Genomic DNA, 19,918 nt, shown 5'->3' with positions numbered 1-19,918 from the left:
ATCCTATCAGAAGTCTGCAAAGGAGAAAGGGGTGTGGGAGGAGGGAGAAGTGAGAACCAGAAGACAGCCTGGGAGGCCAGATGTGTTCCTGGCTATATCCAGCTGTTTCTGCCCACTCATTTTTCTTCCCTTTTCTCCAGACACCCTGGTGCCAAGGATTGGGGTAGGAATGGGTGAAGGGGAAGGGCAGGGGAGCAAGCCACCTCAGAGAGAAGCTTGCTTGTCTATGGCCTATGCCAGGATTGGCAGAGGCTCCAGCCCCCTGGGACAAGCCACATCTCCTCCCCCCTCTCCCACAACCTCTGCCTCCAGGAATCCTTCCTGGGAATTGGGCCAGTCTCCTCTTTTGCTGCTGATGAGAGTTTGCCAGTGGAGCACCCAGATGATCCTAAATTCCAAGATAGCCCTCACTCCCACCCTTTGGCCCAGCCTCCATGCCTCTTTCCCATCACTAGACAGAAATTCCCAGGAGGAATGAAGATTCTTACCACAATCCAACACCCTCCCCAACTCTTGCTTTTCAGCCCATCCCTCAGAGCCAGGGCCTTGTTGGATTGAGAGTTTCAAGACATGGCTCCCCTCCTCCCTCTCAGTCACTGCCTAACTGTGGGGATGCTGTGAGGGAGGGTCACCACAGTGGATTTCACGGTGAGAATGGAGGGAGGAAAGGTGGTGGTGACAAACACAGCCGTATCAGGCCTTAGTTCTACAAAGCCGAATTCTTACCTCAGCCAAAGAGGGCAGAAAATAACTTGAGCACTTTACAAGTGGGAAGTGTAGCAGCAGCAGCTTCCTCTCTCAATCCATCTATCCCTGCCCCTTTCCCCTCAAATGTCCTGCCCCTTATCCACACTAGCCCATTTGCTTTTTGATTCCCTAAACCAGCCAGTCTTGGGACTTCCCTGCTGGTCCAGTGGTTAAGACTCATGCTTCCACTGTAGGGGGCACGGGTTCAGTCCCTGTTCAGGGAAGTAAGATCCCACATGCCATGCGGTGTGGCCAAAAAAAAAAAAAAAAAAAAGTCCTAAACCAGCTAGTCTCTTTTTCTTTTCTTTTCTTTTTTTAAATTTTTATGTTGGAGTAGAGCTGATTAACAATGCTGTGATAGTTTCAGGTTCACAGTAAAGGGACTCAGCCATACATATACATGTATCCATTCTCTCCCAAACTCCCCTCCCATCCAGACTGCCACATAATGTTGAACAGTGTTCCCCGTGTTACACAGTAGGTCCTTGTTGGTTATCTATTTTAAATATAGCAGTGTGTACATGTCGATCCCAAACTCCCCCTTTCCCCCTTCCTCCCCACCTGGTAACCATAAGTTCATTCTCTAAGTCTGTAAATCTGTTTCTGTTTTGTAAATAAGTTCATTTGTATCATTTCTTTTTAGATTCTGCATAGAAGGGATATCATACGATATTTCTCTTTGACTTACTTCACTCATTATGACAATCTCGAGGTCCATCCATGGTGCTGCAAATGGCATTATTTCATTCTTTTTAATGGCTGAGTAGTATTCCATTATATATATACACACACACACAACATCTTCTTTATCCATTCCTCTGTCGATGGACATTTACATTGCTTCCATGTCTTGGCTACTGTAAACAGTGCTGCAATGAACACTGGGATACATGTGTCCTTTCCGAACATGTTTTTCTCCAGATATACGCCAAGGAATGGTATTGCAGGGTCATACAGTAGCTCTATTTTTAGTTTTTTAAGGAACTTCCATACTGTTCTCCATGGTAGCTGTACCAGTTTACATTCCCACCAACAGTATAGGAGTGTTGCCTTCTCTCCACACCCTCTCCAGCATTTATTTTTTGTGGATTTTTTAATAATAGCCATTTTGACTGGTGTGAGGTGATATCCCATTGCAGTTTTGATTTGCATTTCTCTAATAATTAGCAACGTTGAACATCTTTTCATGTGCCTATTGGCCATCTGTATGAGTTCTTTGGAGAAATGTATATTTAGGTCTTCTGTCCATTTTTTGACTGGGCTGTTTGTTTTGATGATATTAAGCCTCATGAGCTGTTCGTAAATTTTGGAGACTAATCCCTTGACAGTCACATCATTTGCAAATATTTTCTCCCAGTCTGTGGGTTGTCTTCACGTTTTGTTTATGGTTTCCCTTGCTGTGTAAAAGCTTTTGAGTTTAATTAGGTCCAATTTGCTTATTATTGTCTTTGTTTCCATTATTCTGGGAGATGGATCAAAAAAGATATTGCTGCGATTAATGCCAGAGAGTGTTCTGCCTAGGATTTCCTCTAGTAGTTTTATAGTATCCAGTCTGACATTCAGGTCTTCAATCCATTTTGAGCTTATTTTTCTGTATGGTGTTAAAGAATGATCAAATTTCTTTTTTTTACATGTACCTGGTGAGTTTTCCCAGCACCATTTGTTGAAGAGGTTGTCTTTCCACCGTTGGGTAGTCATGCCTCCTTCGTTGTAGATTAATTGACTGTAGGTGTGTGGGTTTATTTCTGGGTTTTCTTTTTTTTCTTTTTTAATTGTTATTCTTATTTTTATTTAAATTTTTTAAATTAATTAATTAATTTATTTATTTTGGCTGTGTTGAGTCTTCATTGCTGTGCTCAGGCTTTATCTAGTTGTGGTGAACGGGGGCTACTATTTGTTGCAGTACATGGGCTTCTTGTTGCAGTGTCTTCTTGTTGCAGAGCACAGGCTCTAGGCATACAGGCTTCAGTAGTTGTGGCACGTGGGCTCAGTAGTTGTGGCTCGTGGGCTCTAGAGTGCAGGCTCGGTAGTTGGGGCACATGGGCTTAGCTGCTCTGCAGCATGTAGAATCTTCCCGGACCAGGGCTCGAACCCATGTCCCCTGCATTGGCAGGCGGATTCTTAACCACTGTGCCACCAGGGAAGTCCTTAGTTTTATTTTTTTAAACATCTTTATTGGAGTATAATTGCTTTACAATGGTGTGTTAGTTTCTGCTGTATAACAAAGTAAATCAGCTATACATATACATATATCCCCATATCTCCTCCCTCTTTCATCACCTTCCCATCCTCCCTATCCCACCCCTCTATGTGGACACAAAACACTGAGCCGATCTCCCTGTGCTATGCAGCTGCTTACCAGTAGCTATCTATTTTACATTTGGTAGTGTATATATGTCCACGCCACTCTCTCACTTCTTCTCAGCTTACCCTTCCCCCTCCCTGTGTCCTCAAGTCCATTCTCTATGTCTGAGTCTTTATTCCTGTCCTGCCCCTAAGTTCTTCAGAACCACCCTTTTTTTTTTTTAGATTCCATATATATATATATGTGTGTGTGTGTGTGTGTTAGCATATGGTATTTGTTTTTCTCTTTCTGATTTACTTCCCTCTGTATGACAGTCTCTAGGTCCATCCACCTCACTACAAATAACTCAGTTTCATTTCTTTTTATGGCTGAGTAATATTCCATTGTATATATGTGCCACATCTTCTTTATCCATTCATCTGTTGATGGACACTTAGGTTGTTTCCATGTCCTGGCTATTGTAAATAGAGCTGCAATAAACATTGTGGTACATGACTCTTTTTGAATTATGATTTTCTCAGGGTATATGCCCAGTAGTGGGATTTCTGGGTTGTATGGTAGTTCTATTTTTAGTTTTTTTGGGAACCTCCATACTGTTATCCATAGTGGCCGTATCAATTTACATTACTACCAACAGTGCAAGAGGGCATATTTCTGGGCCTTCTATCCTGTTCCATTGATCTATATTTCTATTTTTTGCCAGTACCATACAGTTTTGATGGCTATAGCTTTGTAGTGTAGTTTGAAGTCAGGAAGTCTGATTACTCCAGCTTCATTTTTCTTTCTCAAGATTGCTTTGGGTATTTGAGGTCTTTTGTCTCTCCATACAAATTTTAAGATTTTTTTGTTCTAGTTCTGTGAAAAATGCCATTGGTCATTTGATGGGGATTGCATTGACTCTGTAGATTGCCTTGGGTAGTATAGTTATTTTGACAATATCGATTCTTCCAATCCACGAACATGGTATATCTTTCCATCTGTTAGTGTCTTCTTCAATTTCTTTCATCAGCGTCTTATAGTTTTTGGAGTACAGGTCTTTTGTCTCCTAGGCAGGTATATCCCTAGATATTTTATTCTTTTTGATGCAGTGGTAAATGGGATTGTGTCTTGAATTTCTCTTTCTGATCTTTTGTTGTTAGTGTATAGAAATGCAACAGATTTCTCTGTGTTAAATTTGAAACCCACAACTTTAACGAATTCATTGACGAGCTCTAGTATCTTTCTGGTAGTGTCTTTAGGAGCTTCTATGTATAGTGTCATGTCATCTGCAAACAGTGATTGTTTAACTTCTTCTTTTCCAATTTGGATTCCTTTTATTTCTTTTTCTTCTCTTATTGCCATACCTAGGACTTCCAAAACTATGTTGAATAAAAATGGCTGGAGTGGACATCCTTGTCTTGTTCCTGATTTTAGAGGAAATGTTTTCAGCTTTCCATCATTGAGTATGATGTCAGCTGTAAGTTTGTTGTATATGGCCCTTATTATGTTGAGGTATATTCCCTCAATGACCACTCACTGGAGAGTTTTTTTCATAAATGCGTGCTGAATTTTGTCAAAAGATTTTCTGCATCTATTGAGATGAACCTATGGTTTCTATTCTTCAATTTGTTGATCTGGTGTATCACATTGATTGATTTGCGGATACAGAAAAATCATTGCATCCCTGGGATAAATCCCACTTGATCATGGTATCTGAACTTTTTAATGTGTTTTTGGATTCTGTTTGCTAGTATTTTGTTAAGGATTTTTGTGTCTATGTTCATCAGAGATATTGACATGTAATTTTCTTTCTTTGTGGCATCTTTGTCTGGTTTTGGTATCAGGGTGATGGTGGCCTCATAGAATGAGTTTGGGAGTCTCCTTTCCTCTGCAATTTTTTGGAACAGTTTCAGAAGGATAGGCGTTAGCTCTTCTTTAAATGTTTGATAGAATTTGCCTGTGAAGCCACCAGGTCCTGGACTTTTGTTTGTTGGGAGTTTTTTAATCACAGTTTCAATTTCAGTGCTTCTGATTGGTCTGCTCATACTTTATATTTCTTCCTGGTTCAGTCTTGGGAGACTACCTTTCTAAGAATTTGTCCATTTCTTCCAGCTTGTCCATTTTATTGGCATACAGTTGCTCGTAGTAGTCTCTTATGATCCTTTGTATTTCTGTGGTGTCAGTTGTAACTTCTCCTTTTTCACATCTAATTTTATAGATTTAAGTCCTCTCCCTGTTTTTATTGATGAGTCTGGCTAAAGGTTTATCAATTTTGTTTACCTTTTAAAAGAACAAGCTTTTAGTTTCATTGATCCTTGCTATTGTTTTCTTAGTCTCTATTTTATTTATGTCTTTTCTATCTTTATGATTTCTTTCTTTCTACTAACTTTGAGTTTTGTTTGTTCTTCTTTCTCTAGTTGCTTTAGTTGTAAGGCTAGGTCATTTACTTGAGATTTTCCTTGTTTCCTGAGGTAAGATTGTATAGCTATAGACTTCCCTCTTAGAACTGCTTTTGCTGCATCCCATAGGTTTTGTATCACTGTGCTTTCATTTTTATTTGTCTCTAGGTATTTTTTGATTTCCTCTTTGATTTCTTCAGTGATCCATTGGTTGTTTAGTAGCATATTGTTTAGCCTCTACGTGTTTGTGTTTTTTATAGTTTTTTTCTTGTAGTTTATTTCTAATCTCTCTATTTTGTCTGATATGAGAATTGCTACTCCAGCTTTCTTTTGATTTCCCTTTCCATGGAATATCTTTTACCATCCCCTCACTTTCAGTCTGTATGTGTCTCTAGGTCTGAAGGGGGTCTCTTGTAGACAGCATATATATGGGTCTTGTTTTTGTATCCATTCAGCCAATCTGTGTCTTTTGGTGGGAGCATTTAGCCCATTTACATTTAAGGTAATTATTGATATGTATGTTCCTATTCCCATTTCCTTAGTTGTTTTGGGTTCGTTATTGTAGGTCTTTTCCTTCTGTTGTGTTTCTTGCCTAGAGAAGTTCCTTTAGCATTTGTTGTAAAGCTGGTTTGGTGGTGCTGAACTCTCTCAGCTTTTGCTTGGCGGTAAAGGTTTTCATTTCTCCATCAAATCTGAATGAGATCCTTGCTGGGTAGAGTAATCTTGGTTGCAGGTTTTTCTCCTTCATCACTTTAAATATGTCCTTCCTCTCCCTTCTGGCTTGTAGAGTTTCTGCTGAAAGATCAGCTGTTAACCTCATGGGGATTCCCTTGTGTGTTATTTGCTGTTTTTCCCTTGTTGCTTTTAATATGTTTTCTTTGTGTTTAACTTTAACAGTTTGATTAATATGTGTGTTGGCGTATTTCTCCTTGAATTTATTCTGTATGGGACTCTCTGTGCCTCCTGGACTTGATTATTTCCTTTCCCATATTAGGGAAGTTTTCAACTCTAATCTCTTCAAATATTTTCTCAGTCCCTTTCTTTTTCTCTTCTTCTTCTGCAACCCCTATAATTCAAATGTTGATGCATTTAATGTTGTCCCAGAGGTCTCTGAGACTGTCCTCAGTTCTTTTCATTCTTTTTTCTTTATTCTGCTCTGCAGCAGTTATTTCCACTATTTTATCTTCCATGTCACTTATCCGTTCTTCTGCCTCAGTTATTCTGCTATTGATCCCATCTAGAGTATTTTTCATTTCATTTATTGTGTTGCTCATCATTGCTTGATTCATCTTTAGTTCTCCTAGGTCCTTGTTAACTGTTTCTTGCCTTTTGTCTATACTATTTCCAAGATTTTGGATCATCTTTACTGTCATTATTCTGAATTATTTTCAGGTAGACTGCCTATTTCCTCTTCATTTGTTAGGTCTGGTGGGTTTTTATCTTGCTCCTTCACCTGCTGTGTGTTTTTCTGTCTTCTCATTTTGCTTATCTCACTGTGTTTGGGGTCTCCTTTTTGCAGGCCACAGGTTCGTAGTTCCCGTTGTTTTTGGTGTCTGTCCCCAGTGGCTAAGGTTGTTTCACTGGATTGTGTAGGCCTCCTGTTGGAGGGGACTGGTGCCTGTGTTCTGGTGGATGAGGCTGGATCTTGTCTTTCTGGTGGAGAGGTCCACGTCTGGTGGTGTGTTTTGGGGTGTCTGTGGCCTTATTATGATTATAGGCAGCATCTCTGCTAATGGGTGGGGTTGTGTTCCTGTCTTGCTAGTCGTTTGGCATAGGGTTTCCAGCTCTGTAGCTTGTTGGTCGTTGAGTGCACCTGAGTGCTTGTGTGGAGATGGAGATCTCTGGGAGATTTTCGCCATTTGATATTATGTGGAGCTGGGAGGTCTCTTGTGGACCAGTGTTCTGAAGTTGGCTCTCCCACCTCAGAGGCACAGCACTGAGTCCTGGCTGCAGCCCCAAGAGCCTTTCATCCACCTGGCTCAGAATAAAACAGAGAAAAAGTAGAAAGAAAGAATTAGTAGAAGCAGAAAGAAAGAAAGAAAGAAAGAAGGAAATAAAGAAAGAAAGGAGGGAGGGAGGGAGGGAGGAGGGAAGGTAGGAAAAAAGAAAGAGAGAAGATAATGTAAAATAGAATAAAGTATGAAAAAATATATTAAAGTTATTTAAATAAAAAATTATTTTAAAAAATTAAAAAAAACAGACGGATAGAACCTTGGGTCAAATGGTGGAAGCAAAGCTGTACAGACAAAATCTCACACAGAAGCGTACACATACACATTCACAAAAAGAGGAAAAGGGGAAAAAGTCAAAAATCTTCCTCTCAATGTCCAGCTCCTTAATTTGGGATGATTCGTTGTAAAAGAGGAAAAGGGGAAAAATCATAAATCTTGTTCTCAAAGTTCACTTCCTCAATTTGGGATGATTCGTTGTCTATTCATGTATTCCACAGATGCACGGTACATCAAGTTCGGTGGAGCTTTAATCTGCTGCTTCTGAGACTGCTGGGAGAGATTTCCCTTTATCTTCTTTATTCTCACAACTCCTGGGTGTCAGCTTTGGATTTGGCCCCGCCTCTGGGTGTAGGTCACCGGAGGGCGTCTGTTATTCGCTCAGACAGGATGGGGTTAAAGGAGCAGCCGCTTCGGTGACTCTGGCTCACTCAGACTGGGGGAAGGGACGGGTACGGAGTGCGGGGCGAGCCTGCAGCAGCAGAGGACGGCATGTCGTTGCACCAGCCCGAGACATGCCGTGCTCTCTCCCAGGGAAGCCGTCCCTGGATCCTGGGACCCCGGCAGTGGCGGGCTGCACAGCCTCCCCGGAAAGCGGGCATGGATAGTGACCTGTGCTCTCACACAGGCCTCTTGGGAGTGGCAGCAGCAGCCTCAGCAACCCATGCCCGTCTCTGGGTTCCGCGATTTTAGTCACGGCTTGCGCCCGTCTCTGGAGCTCCTTTCAGCAGTGCTCTTAATCCCCTCTCCTTGTGCACCAGGAAACAAAGAGGGAAGGAAAAGTCTCTTGCCTCTTCGGCAGCTCCAGACTTTTTCCCGGACTCCCTCCCGGCCAGCTGTGGTGCACTAAACTCTTCAGGCTCTGTTCACGCCTCCAACCGCAGTCCTCTCCCTGCCCTCTGACCGAAACCCAAAACCCGAGCCTCAGCTCCCAGCCCCGCCCGCCCCGGAGGCCGAGCAGACAAGCCTCTCGGGCTGGTGAGTGCTGGTCGGCACTGATCCTCTGTGGGGGAATCCCTCCGCTTTGCCCTCCACACCCCTGTTGCTGTGCTCTCCTCCACTACTCCGAAGCTTTTCCCCTCCGCCACCCGCAGTCTCCTCCTGCGAAAGGGCTTCCTAGTGTGTGGAAACCTTTCCTCCTTCACGGCTCCCTCTCACTGGTGCAGGTCCCATCCCTATCATTTTGTCTCTGTTTATTCTTTTTTCTTTTGCCCTACCTAGGTACGTGGGGAGTTTCTTGCCTCTTGGGGGGGGGGTCTGAGGTCTTCTGCCAGTGTTCAGTAGGTGTTCTGTAGGAGTTGTTCCACGTGTGTATGAATTTCTGGTGTATCTGTGGGGAGGAAGATGATCTCCGCATCTTACTCTCCGGCCATCTTCCCCTCTCTCTAGATTTTAAAATAAAGACTATTAGAAGAGAAAAAGAAGGACACTACATAATGATCATGGGATCAATCCAAGAAGAAGATATAACAATTGTAAATATTATGCACCCAACATAGGAGCACCTCAATATATAAGGCAAATACTAAGAGCCTTAAAAGGGGAAATCAACAGTAACACACTCATATTATGGGACTTCAGCACCTAACTTTCAGCAATGGACAGATCATCAAAAAGTAAATTAAATAAGGAAACACAAGCTTTAAATGATACATTAAACAAGATGGACTTAATTGATATTTATAGGACATCATGCAAAAACAATAGAATACACATTTTTCTCAAGTGCTCATGGAACATTCCCCAGGATAGATCATATCGTGGGTTACAAATCAAGCCTTGGTAAATTTAAGAAAATTGAAATTTTATCAAGTATCTTTTCTGCCCACAACATTATGAGACTAGATATCAATTACAGTAAAAGATATGTAAAAAGTACAAAGTCATGATGGCTAAAGAGTGCACTACTTCATAACGAAGTGATCACTGAAGAAATCAAAGAGGAACTAAAAGATACCTCGAAACAAAAGAAAATGGAGACACAACGACCCAAAACTTATGGGATGCAGCAAAAGCAGTTCTAAGAGGGAAGTTAAAGCAATACAATCCCACCCGAAGAAACAGGAAACATCTCGAGTAAACAACCTGACCTTGCACCTAAAGCAATTAGAGAAAGAAGAACAAAAAAACCCCAAACGTAGCAGAGGGAAAGAAATCATAAAAATCAGATCATAAATAAATGAAAAAGAAATGAAGGAAATGATAGCAAAGATCAATATAACTAAAAGCTGGTTCTTTGAGAAGATAAACAAAATTGATAAACCATTAGCCAGACTCATCAAGAGAAAAAGGGAGAAGACTCAAATCAATAGAATTAGAAATGAAAAAGGAGAAGTAACAACTGTCACTGCAGAAATACAAAAGATCATGAGAGATTACTACAAGCAACTCTATGCCAATAAAATGCACAACCTGGAAGAAATGGACAAATTCTTAGAAATGCACAACCTGCCAAGACTGAATCAGGAAGAAATAGAAAATATGAATAGACCAATCACAAGCACTGAAATTGAAACTGTGATTTAAAATCTTCCAACAAACAAAAGCCCAGGACCAGATGGCTTCACAGGTGAATTCTATCAAACATTTAGAGAAGAGTTAACACCTATCATTCTCAAACTCTTCCAAATATAGCAGAGGGAGCAACACACCACAACTCATTCTACGAGGCCACCATCACCTTGATACGAAAACCAGACAAGGATGTCACAAAGAAAGAAAACTACAGGCCAATATCCCTGATGAACATAGATGAAAACTCCTCAACAATATATTAGCAAACAGAATCTAACAGCACGTTAAAAGGACCATACACCATGATCAAGTGGGGTTTATTCCAGGAATGCAAGATTCTTCAATATATGCACATCAACCAACGTGATACACCATATTAACAAATTGAAGGAGAAAAAGCATATGATCATCTCAATAGATGCAGCGATAGCTTTTGACAAAATTCAACATGCATTTATGATAAAAACCCTGCAGAAAGTAGGCATAGACGGAACTTTCCTCAACATAATAAAGGCCATATATGACAAACCCACAGCCAACATCATCCTCAATGGTGAAAAATTGGAACCATTTCCACTAAGATCAGGGACAAGACAAGGCTGCCCAATCTCACCACTCTTATTCAACATAGTTTTGGAATTTTTAGCCACAGCAATCAGAGAAGAAAAGGAAATAAAAGGAATCCAAATTGGAAAAGAAGTAAAGCTGTCACTGTTTGCAGATGACATGATACTATACGTAGAGAATCCTAAAGATGTTACCAGAAAACTACTAGAGCTAATCAATGAATTTGGAAAAGTAGCAGGATACAAAATTAATGCACAGAAAACTCTGGTATTCCTGTACACTAATGATGAAAAATCTGAAAGTGAAATCAAGAAAAAACTCCCATTTACCATTGCAACATAAAGAATAAAATATCTAGGAATAAACGTACCTAAGGAGAAAAAAGACCTCTATGCTGAAAATTATAAGACACTGATGAAAGAAATCAAAGGTGATACAAATAGATGGAGAGATATACCATGTTCCTGGATTGGAAGAACCAATATTGTGAAGATGACTCTACTACCGAAAGCAATCTACAGATTCAATGCAATCCCTATCAAACTACCACTGGCATTTTTCACAGAACTAGAACAAAAAATTTCAAAATTTGTTTGGAAAATCAAAAGACCCTGAATAGCCAAAGCAATCTTGAGAAAGAAAAATAGAGCTGGAGGAATCAGGCTCTGTGACTTCAGACTATACTACAAAGCTACAGTAATCAAAACAGTATGGTACTGGCACAAAACAGAAAGGTAGATCAATAGAACAGGATAGAAAGTCCAGAAGTAAACCCACGCACATATGGTCACCTCATCTTTGACAAAGGAGGCAGGAAAGTACAGTGGAGAAAGGACAGCCTCTTCAATAAGTGGTGCTGGGAAAACTGGACACTTTCTTGTAAAAGTATGAGATTATATCACTCCCTAACACCATACACAAAGATAAGCTCAAAATGGATTAAAGGCCTAAATGTAAGGGCAGAAACTATCAAACTCTTAGAGGAAAACATAGGCAGAATACTCTATGACATAAATCACAGCAAGATCCTTTTTGCCCCACTTCCTAGAGAAATGGAAATAAAAGCAAAGATAAACAAATGGGACCTAATGAAACTTCAAAGCTTTTGCACAGCAAAGGAAACCATAAACAAGACCAAAAGACAACCCTCAGAATGGGAGAAAATATTTGCAAATGAAGCAACTGACAAAGGATTAATCTCCAAAATTTATAAGCAACTCATGCAGATCAATAGCAAAAAAACAAAAAACGCAACCCCAAAATAGGCAGAAGATCTAAATAGACATTTCTCCAAAGAAGATATACAGACTGCCAACAAACACAAGAAAGAATGCTCAACATCATTAATCATTAGTTTTGCAAATCAAAACTACAATGAGATATCATCTCACAGCAGTCAGAATGGCCATCATCAAGAAATCTAGAAACAATAAATGCTGGAGAGGGTGTGCAGAAAAGGGAACACTCTTGCACTGCTGGTGGGAATGTGAATTGGTACAGCCACTATGGAAAACAGTATGGAGGTTCCTTAAAAAACTACAAATAGAACTACCATATGACCCAGCAATCCTGCTACTGGGCATATACCCTGAGAAAACCATAATTCAAAATGAAACATGTACCAAAATGTTCATTGCAGCTCTATTTACAATAGCCCGGAGATGGAAGCAACTTAAGTGTCCATCATTGGATGAATGGATAAAGATGGGGCACATATACACAATGGAATATTACTCAGCCATAAAAAGAAACGAAATTGAGCTATTTGTAATGAGGTGGATAGACCTAGAGTCTGTCATACAGAGTGAAGTATGTCAGAAAGAGAAAGACAGATACCATATGCTAATACATATATATGCAATCTATGAAAAAAATATGTCATGAAGAACCTAGGGGTTAAACAGGAATAAAGACACAGACCTACTTGAGAATGGACTTGAGGATATGGGGAGGGGGAAGGTTAAGCTCTGACAAAGCAAGAGAGAGGCATGGACATATATACACTACCAAACGTAAGGTAGATAGCTATTGGGAAGCAGCCACATAGCACAGGGAGATCAGCTCGGTCCTTTTTGACCGCCTGGAGGGGTGGGATGGTGAGGGTGTGAGGGCGAGAGATACAGGATGGAAGGGATATGGGAACAGATGTTTATGTATAACTGTTTCACTTTGTTATAAAGCAGAAACTAACACACCATTGTAAAGCAATTATCCCCCAATAAAGATGTAAAAAAAATAAAAAATAAAATGATAAAAATGTGATTTCAGTAGACTCTAGTAAGTTTGTATGCATATTGTGATAAACAGAGGAAGCTCTAAGAAAATGATACATAGTGATATGTTCAATAACATTATAAATAAATCAGAGTGAAATCCAAAAAATTCTCAAGAAAAGCACAGGATGGCAAGAAGGAGGAAAGTGAGGAACAAAAAGCAGACTGAACACACAGAAAAATGATAATAAAATGGAATACTTTAATCCAGCATATAAACAATTTCTTTAAATGTAAATGGTTTTAATACACCAATTAAAAGTCAGAGGTTGGCAGAGTGGATTAATAAGAGAAACATGACACAATAAATACACTTCAAACCTGATGACAAGGATAGATTAAAGGTAAAAGGATAGAAAAAGATATACTTTGTAAACATTAATTTTATTTACTTTTCCAATGTTTTAAAAATATTTTTATTAGCAATAAATACTTTTTATCAAATTAAATTCGTGGTCACATTCCTTAATATTTTTTGGTTTTTGTATTTCAAATATATACAATTTACTTATTGTGAAATTTATTACTCAAACTTGAGACTATTTTTATAAACACAGTAACTTTACATGACAGATTTTACAGCTTGAAGCTCACGTTAGCCAATTGATTTCTGTGTTCTGTTTTGAAGACATGTATAGAGATAATTCTAACTACACAGAATAGAAACGACAAAACATAAGTTTTTTAAAAAGTCGTTTCCCTTATATTTAACAATGCTCTTTAATTAACTGTTCTAGAAAGCGTGAAAAAGGTATACAGTGTCTTGTGACTGTTTCAAAGTTGAATCATCAACAATATCTAATAACTATTTTTATTCCTGTATTGGTTATTATTCTATGTGGAGGGCATGAATAAATGGCCTCCTCAGAAAATATGCCTCCACTACTTGGAAGAAAAGACATTTAAATTGTATGGTAACATTTGATATTAAGATATTTTAATCTGTGACCTTTCACATAGTTTCATATAACTTAGTTCTTCTCTCAGAGGTGCATTCAATTTCAAAACGGTTGATCTAATTTGTTTTTCGTATTGATTCCACACTTGTCTCAGTTTCATCTCAGACACCTTGAAATTAAAAGACAAGAGATTGTTTCTATACACTGCCACAATGATTTTATTGAATGTGCTAAAATATATATCAGCAGAACATGTAAGGTTGTACAATGATGTTATGTTGATATTTCTCTAATGGGATCTTTTTATCAGCTTTCCCAAAAGTGATTTCTTGTCTCATTTGAATTATTCATAGGACATAATGTCTCAAACTTCATGATGAAAATTAAATTTGGTACTCACATTCCACAGCTCTACAAACTGTGCTGAAAAGCCCATAGTTTAAAGAACATGCTTTATTCAGGTCAGACAATTTGCATGGAATTACCCAACAGTGTTTAATGTTAATTATTTTCTCATTCAAACAGAAAGTCACAAAAATTATAATCATCCTCATCAGTTCACTCAGTCCCATGTAATTAATGTTTTTTTCATCTTTATCTTTTGATAGCACTTTTATGAATTCAACAGTTTTCCATTAGAGTTCTGAAAATGCTTATTCATTCATTTCAGCAGTATAGTCAGTTACCAGAAACCTGTGCTTGTCAGAGTCTTTTCCATGAATTCCTTGAAGATGGAACTCTGTTATAGGAATATTTTTGCAAAAGCATCAGAGTACACCCAGATCTGTCTGTAAATGACAAGAGACTTAAAAATGACCATGGTTAAAAATTTGATGAAATTTCATAATAATGCAATTGACAAGGAAATTTAGTTATTTCTGAGATATACATTTTAAAATAATAACAAGAATTATGATTTATAAGATTATACCAGAACATATAAGATTTTTAGGAATTTCATGTAATGTCTGAAATATTTATATTAACATATTTCCATACAACTAACCCAAAGAAAGTTTAGTATTAGTTGTTTTATTTTGTTTTTTGGGTTTTTAAAATTTTTTAATTTAATTTTATTTATTTTTTTATACAACAGGTTCTTATTAGTCATCAATTTTATACACATCAGTGTATACATGTCAATACCAATCTCTCAATTCATCACACCACCATCCCCACCACCCCGCAGCTTTCCCCCCTTGGTGTCCATACGTTTGTTCTCTACATCGGTGTCTCAACTTCTGCCCTGCAAACAGGTTCATCTGTACCATTTTTTCTAGGTTCCACATACATGCGATAATATACGATATTTGTTTTTCTCTTTCTGACTTACTTCACTCTGTATGACAGTCCCTAGGTCCATCCATGTCTCAACAAATGACCCAATTCCGTTCCTTTTTATGGCTGAGTAATATTCCACTGTATATATGTACCACAACTTCTTTATCCATTCATCTGTCGATGTGCATTAAACATTGTTTAATGTTAATTTTTAAAAGGAGAAATTGTCATATTAACATCAGATTAAGTAAACATCAATGTAAAGGAAACGTATAGAGACAAAGATGGTAATTACATAATGATAAAGGGTCAATCCACCAAGAAGACACTGCAATTCTAAATGTGTATGTAGCAAACAACAGAGCATCAAAAAACATCAAGCAAAAACTGATAAAACTGAAAGGAGAAATAGACAAATCTGAAATTATAGTCAGGGATTTCAGCATTTCCCTTTCACAAACTGATAGGCTGGAAAATAGAAAATTAGCAAAAATATAGAAGAATTAAGTTCCCTTGGCCAGCTATGTTCCTCTGCACAGCTGCATTGTCAGAGCCAGTATCTCCATTGGAGTCTTTTTTATCTACGGCCTTTGGCAGAAACCTTCTTCAGGTGTGTCTGCATATGGAGGTGAGTAGAATCTTAACTACACTTTTCTCTACTCTGACTCAATATGAAACACTTTTCCATTCATAGCTCTTCCCCTTTTTTTCTCTCCCTAACCCTGAGTATGTAAAGTGGCAGAGGTCTTTTATTTGGGGCTCCCTGGGCAATGAGTCAATTCCCTATATCTGTGTTGATCTACCTTACTCTCAACTGATGCTGTTACAGGGAGAAAAAATGGAAAAAATAGGGGAGTTGATGATCTCTCCAGTTTGGCTTCTTGTGTATACTGCTACAGTAAGTAATTGAAGGCTTGTTGTATTAATCAGATTGTTGGTTTTAATTCTGACTTGTTGTCTTTACTGGATACACTGACATATGGAAGTTCATTTCTCTTCAGCTTAGCTCAGCTCTTGACAAAACTTTAGGGGAGAGATGTAACATCAGCAAATGGTGGAATAGGAGTTTCCAGCTTATGTCCTTTCACAGAAACATTGATACAACAGCTATCAACATGCAAAAATATTTTTATGAGAACTCTGGATTCCAATTAAGAGAATATATCGCCCAGGATGAACACAGAAATTAGCCTTACATTTAGGTCTTAAATGCATTTTGAGTTTATTTTTGTGTATGGTGTTAGGGAGTGTTCTAATCTCATACTTTTACATGTACATGTCCAGTTTTCCCAACACCAGTTACTGAAGAGCCTGTCTTTTCTCCACTGTATATTCTTGCCTCCTTTATCAAAGATAAGGTGACCATATGTGCGTGGGTTTATCTCTGGGCTTTCTATCCTGTTCCCTTGATCTATATTTCTGTTTTTGTGCCAGTACCATACTGTCTTGATTACTGTAGTTTTGCAATATAGTCTGAAGTCTGGGAACTTGATTCCTCCAGCTCCATTTCTCTTTCTCAAGATTGCTTTGGCTATTTGGGGTCTTTTGTGTTTCCATAAAAATTGTAAAATTTTTGTTCTAGTTCTGTGAAACACGCCAATGGTAGTTTGATAGGGATTGCATTGAATCTGTAGATTGCTTTGGGTAGTAGAATCATTTTCACAATGTTGATTCTTCCAGTCCAAAAACACGGTATATCTCTCCATCTATTTGTATCATCTTTAATTTTTTTCATCAGACTTATAATTTTCTGCATACAGGTCTTTGGCTCCTTATGTAGGTTTATTCCTAGGTATTTTATTCTTTTTGTTGCAATGGTAAATGGGACTGCTTTCTTAATTGCACTTTCAGATTTTTCATCATTACTGTATAGGAATGCAAGAGATTTCTGTGTATTAATTTTGTATCCTACTGCTTTACCAAATTCATTGTTTAGCACTAGTCGTTTTCTGGTAGCATCTTTACGATTCTCTATGTATAGTATCATGTCATCTGCAAACAGTGAAAGATTTACTTCTTTTCTGATTTGGATTCATTTTATTTCTTTTTCTTCTCTGATTGCTGTGGCTAAAACTTCCAAAACTATGTTGAATAATAGTGCTGAGAGTGAGCAACCTTGTCTTGTTCCTGATCTTAGTGGAAATGGTTTCAGTTTTTCACCACTGAGGACGATGTTGGCTGTGGGTTTGTCATATATGGCCTTTATGATGTTGAGGAAAGTTCCCTCGATGCCTACTTTCTGCAGGGTTTTTAACATAAATCGGTGTTGAATTTTGTCTAAAGCTTTCTTTGCATCTATTGAGATGATCATATGGTATTTCTCCTTCAATTTAATATGGTGTATCACGTTGATTGATGTGCATATATTGAACAATCCTTGCATTCCTCGTGTAAACCCCACTTGATCATAGTGTATGATGCTTTTAATGTGCTGTTGGATTCTGTTTGCTAGTATTTTGTTGAGGATTTTTGCATCTATGTTCATCAGTGATATTCGCCTGTAGCTTTCTTTCTTTGTGACATCTTTGTCTGGATTTGGTATCAGAGTGATGGTGGCCTCGTAGAATGAATTTGGGTGTCTTCCTCCCTCTGCTATATTTTGGAAAAGTTTGAGAAGGGTAGGTGTTAGCTCTTCTCTAAATGTTTGATAGAATTCTCCTGTGATGCCCTCTGTTCCTGGGCTTTTGTTTCTTAGAAGATTTTTAATCACAGTTTCAATTTCAGTGCTTGTGATTGGTCTGTTCAAATTTTCTGTTTCTTCCTGGTTCAGTCTCGGAAGGCTGTGCATTTCTAGGAATTTGTCCATTTTTTCCAGGTTGTACATTTTATTGGCATATAGTTGCTTGTAGTAATCTCTCATGATCCTTTGTATTTCTGCAGTGTCAGTTGTTACTTCTCCTTTTTCATTTCCCATTCTATTGAGTCTTCCCCGTTTTTTTCTTGATAAGTCTGGTTAATGGTTTATCAATTTTGTTTCTCTACTTAAAGAACTAGCTTTTAGTTAAATTGATCTTTGCTATCATTTCCTTCATTTCTTTTACATTTACTTCTTATTTTATCTTTATAATTTCTTTCCTTCTGCTAACTTAGTTTTTTTTTTGTTGTTGTTGTTCTTTCTCTAATTGCTTTAGGTGTAAGATTAGGTTATTTATTTGAGATGTTTCTTGTTTCTTTAGGTAGGGTTGTATAGCTATAAACTTCCCTCTTAGAACTGCTTTTGCTGTATCCATAGGTTTTGGGTTGTCATGCTTTCATTGTCATTTGTTTCTAGATTTTCTTGATTTACGCTTTGATTTCTTCAGTGATCTCTTGGTTATTAAGTAGTGTGTTGTTTAGCCTCCATGTGTTTCTATTTCTTACATATTTTCTCCTATAATTGATATCTAGTCTCATAACGTTGTGGTCGGAAAAGAAACTTGATATGATTTCAATTTTCTTAAATTTACCAAGGTTTGATTTGTGAGCCAAAATATGATCTATCCTGGAGAATGTTCCATGAGCAATTGAGACGAATGTGTATTCTCTTTTTTTGGATGGAATCTCCTATAAATATCAATTAAGTCCATCTTGTTTAATGTATCATTTGAAGCTTGTGTTTTCTTATTTATTTTCATTTCGGATGATCTGTCCATTGGTGAAAGTGGGGTGTTAAAGTCCCCTAGTATGTTTGTGTTACTGTCAATATTCCCTTTTATGGCTGTTAGTATTTGTCTTATGTATTGAGGTGCTCCGATGTTGGGTGCATAAATATTTACAATTGTTATATCTTCTTCTTGGATTGATCCCTTGAACGTTATGTAGTGTCCTTCTTTGTCTCTTCTAATAGTCTTTATTTTAAAGTCTATTTTGTCTGATATGAGAATTGCTACTCCAGCTTTCTTTTGATGTCCATTTGCACGGAACATCTTTTTCCATCCCTCACTTTCAATCTGTATGTGTCTCTAGGTCTGAAGTGGGTCTCTTGTAGATAACGAATATATGGGTCTTGTTTTTGTATCCATCCAGTGAGTCTATGTCTTTTGGTTGGAACTTTTAATCCATTTACATTTAAGGTAATTATCGACATGTATGTTCTTATTCCCATTTTCTTAATTGTTTTGGGTTTGTTATTGTAAGTCTTTTCCTTTTCTTTTCTTTCCTGCCTAGAGAATTTCCTTTAGCGTTTGTTGTAGAGCTGGTTTGGTTGTGCTGAATTCTCTTAGCTTTTGCTTGTCTGTAAAACTTTTAATTTCTCCGTCAAATCTGAATGAGATCCTTGCTGGGTAGAGTAATCGTAGTTGTAGGTTTTTCTCTTTCATCCCTTTAAATATGTCCTGCCACTCTCTTCTGGCTTGCAGAGTTTCTGCATAAAGATCAGCTGTTACGCTTATGCAGATTCCCTTATGCGTTACTTGTTTTTCCCTTGTTGCTCTTAGTATTTGTTCTTTGTATTTAAGTTTTGGTAGTTTGATTAATATGTGTCTTGGCATGTTTCTCCTTGGATTTATCCTGTATGGGTTACTCTGAGCTTCCTGGACTTGATTAACTATTTCCTATCCCATATTAGGGAAGTTTTCAACTATAATCTCTTCAAATATTTTCTCAGTCCCTTTCTTTTTCTCTTCTTCTTCTGGAACACCTATAATTCGAATGTTAGTGTGTTCAGTGTTGTCCCAAAGGTCTCTGAGACTGTCCTCAAATATATATATATATTTTTTGTGGTACGTGGGCCTCTCACTGTTGTGGC

The sequence above is a fragment of the Mesoplodon mirus genome, assembly GCF_964341445.2.
Source record: "Mesoplodon mirus genome assembly, chromosome: X".
Classification (NCBI taxonomy): domain Eukaryota; kingdom Metazoa; phylum Chordata; class Mammalia; order Artiodactyla; family Ziphiidae; genus Mesoplodon; species Mesoplodon mirus.
Note: the sequence above shows the minus strand (reverse complement) of the source record.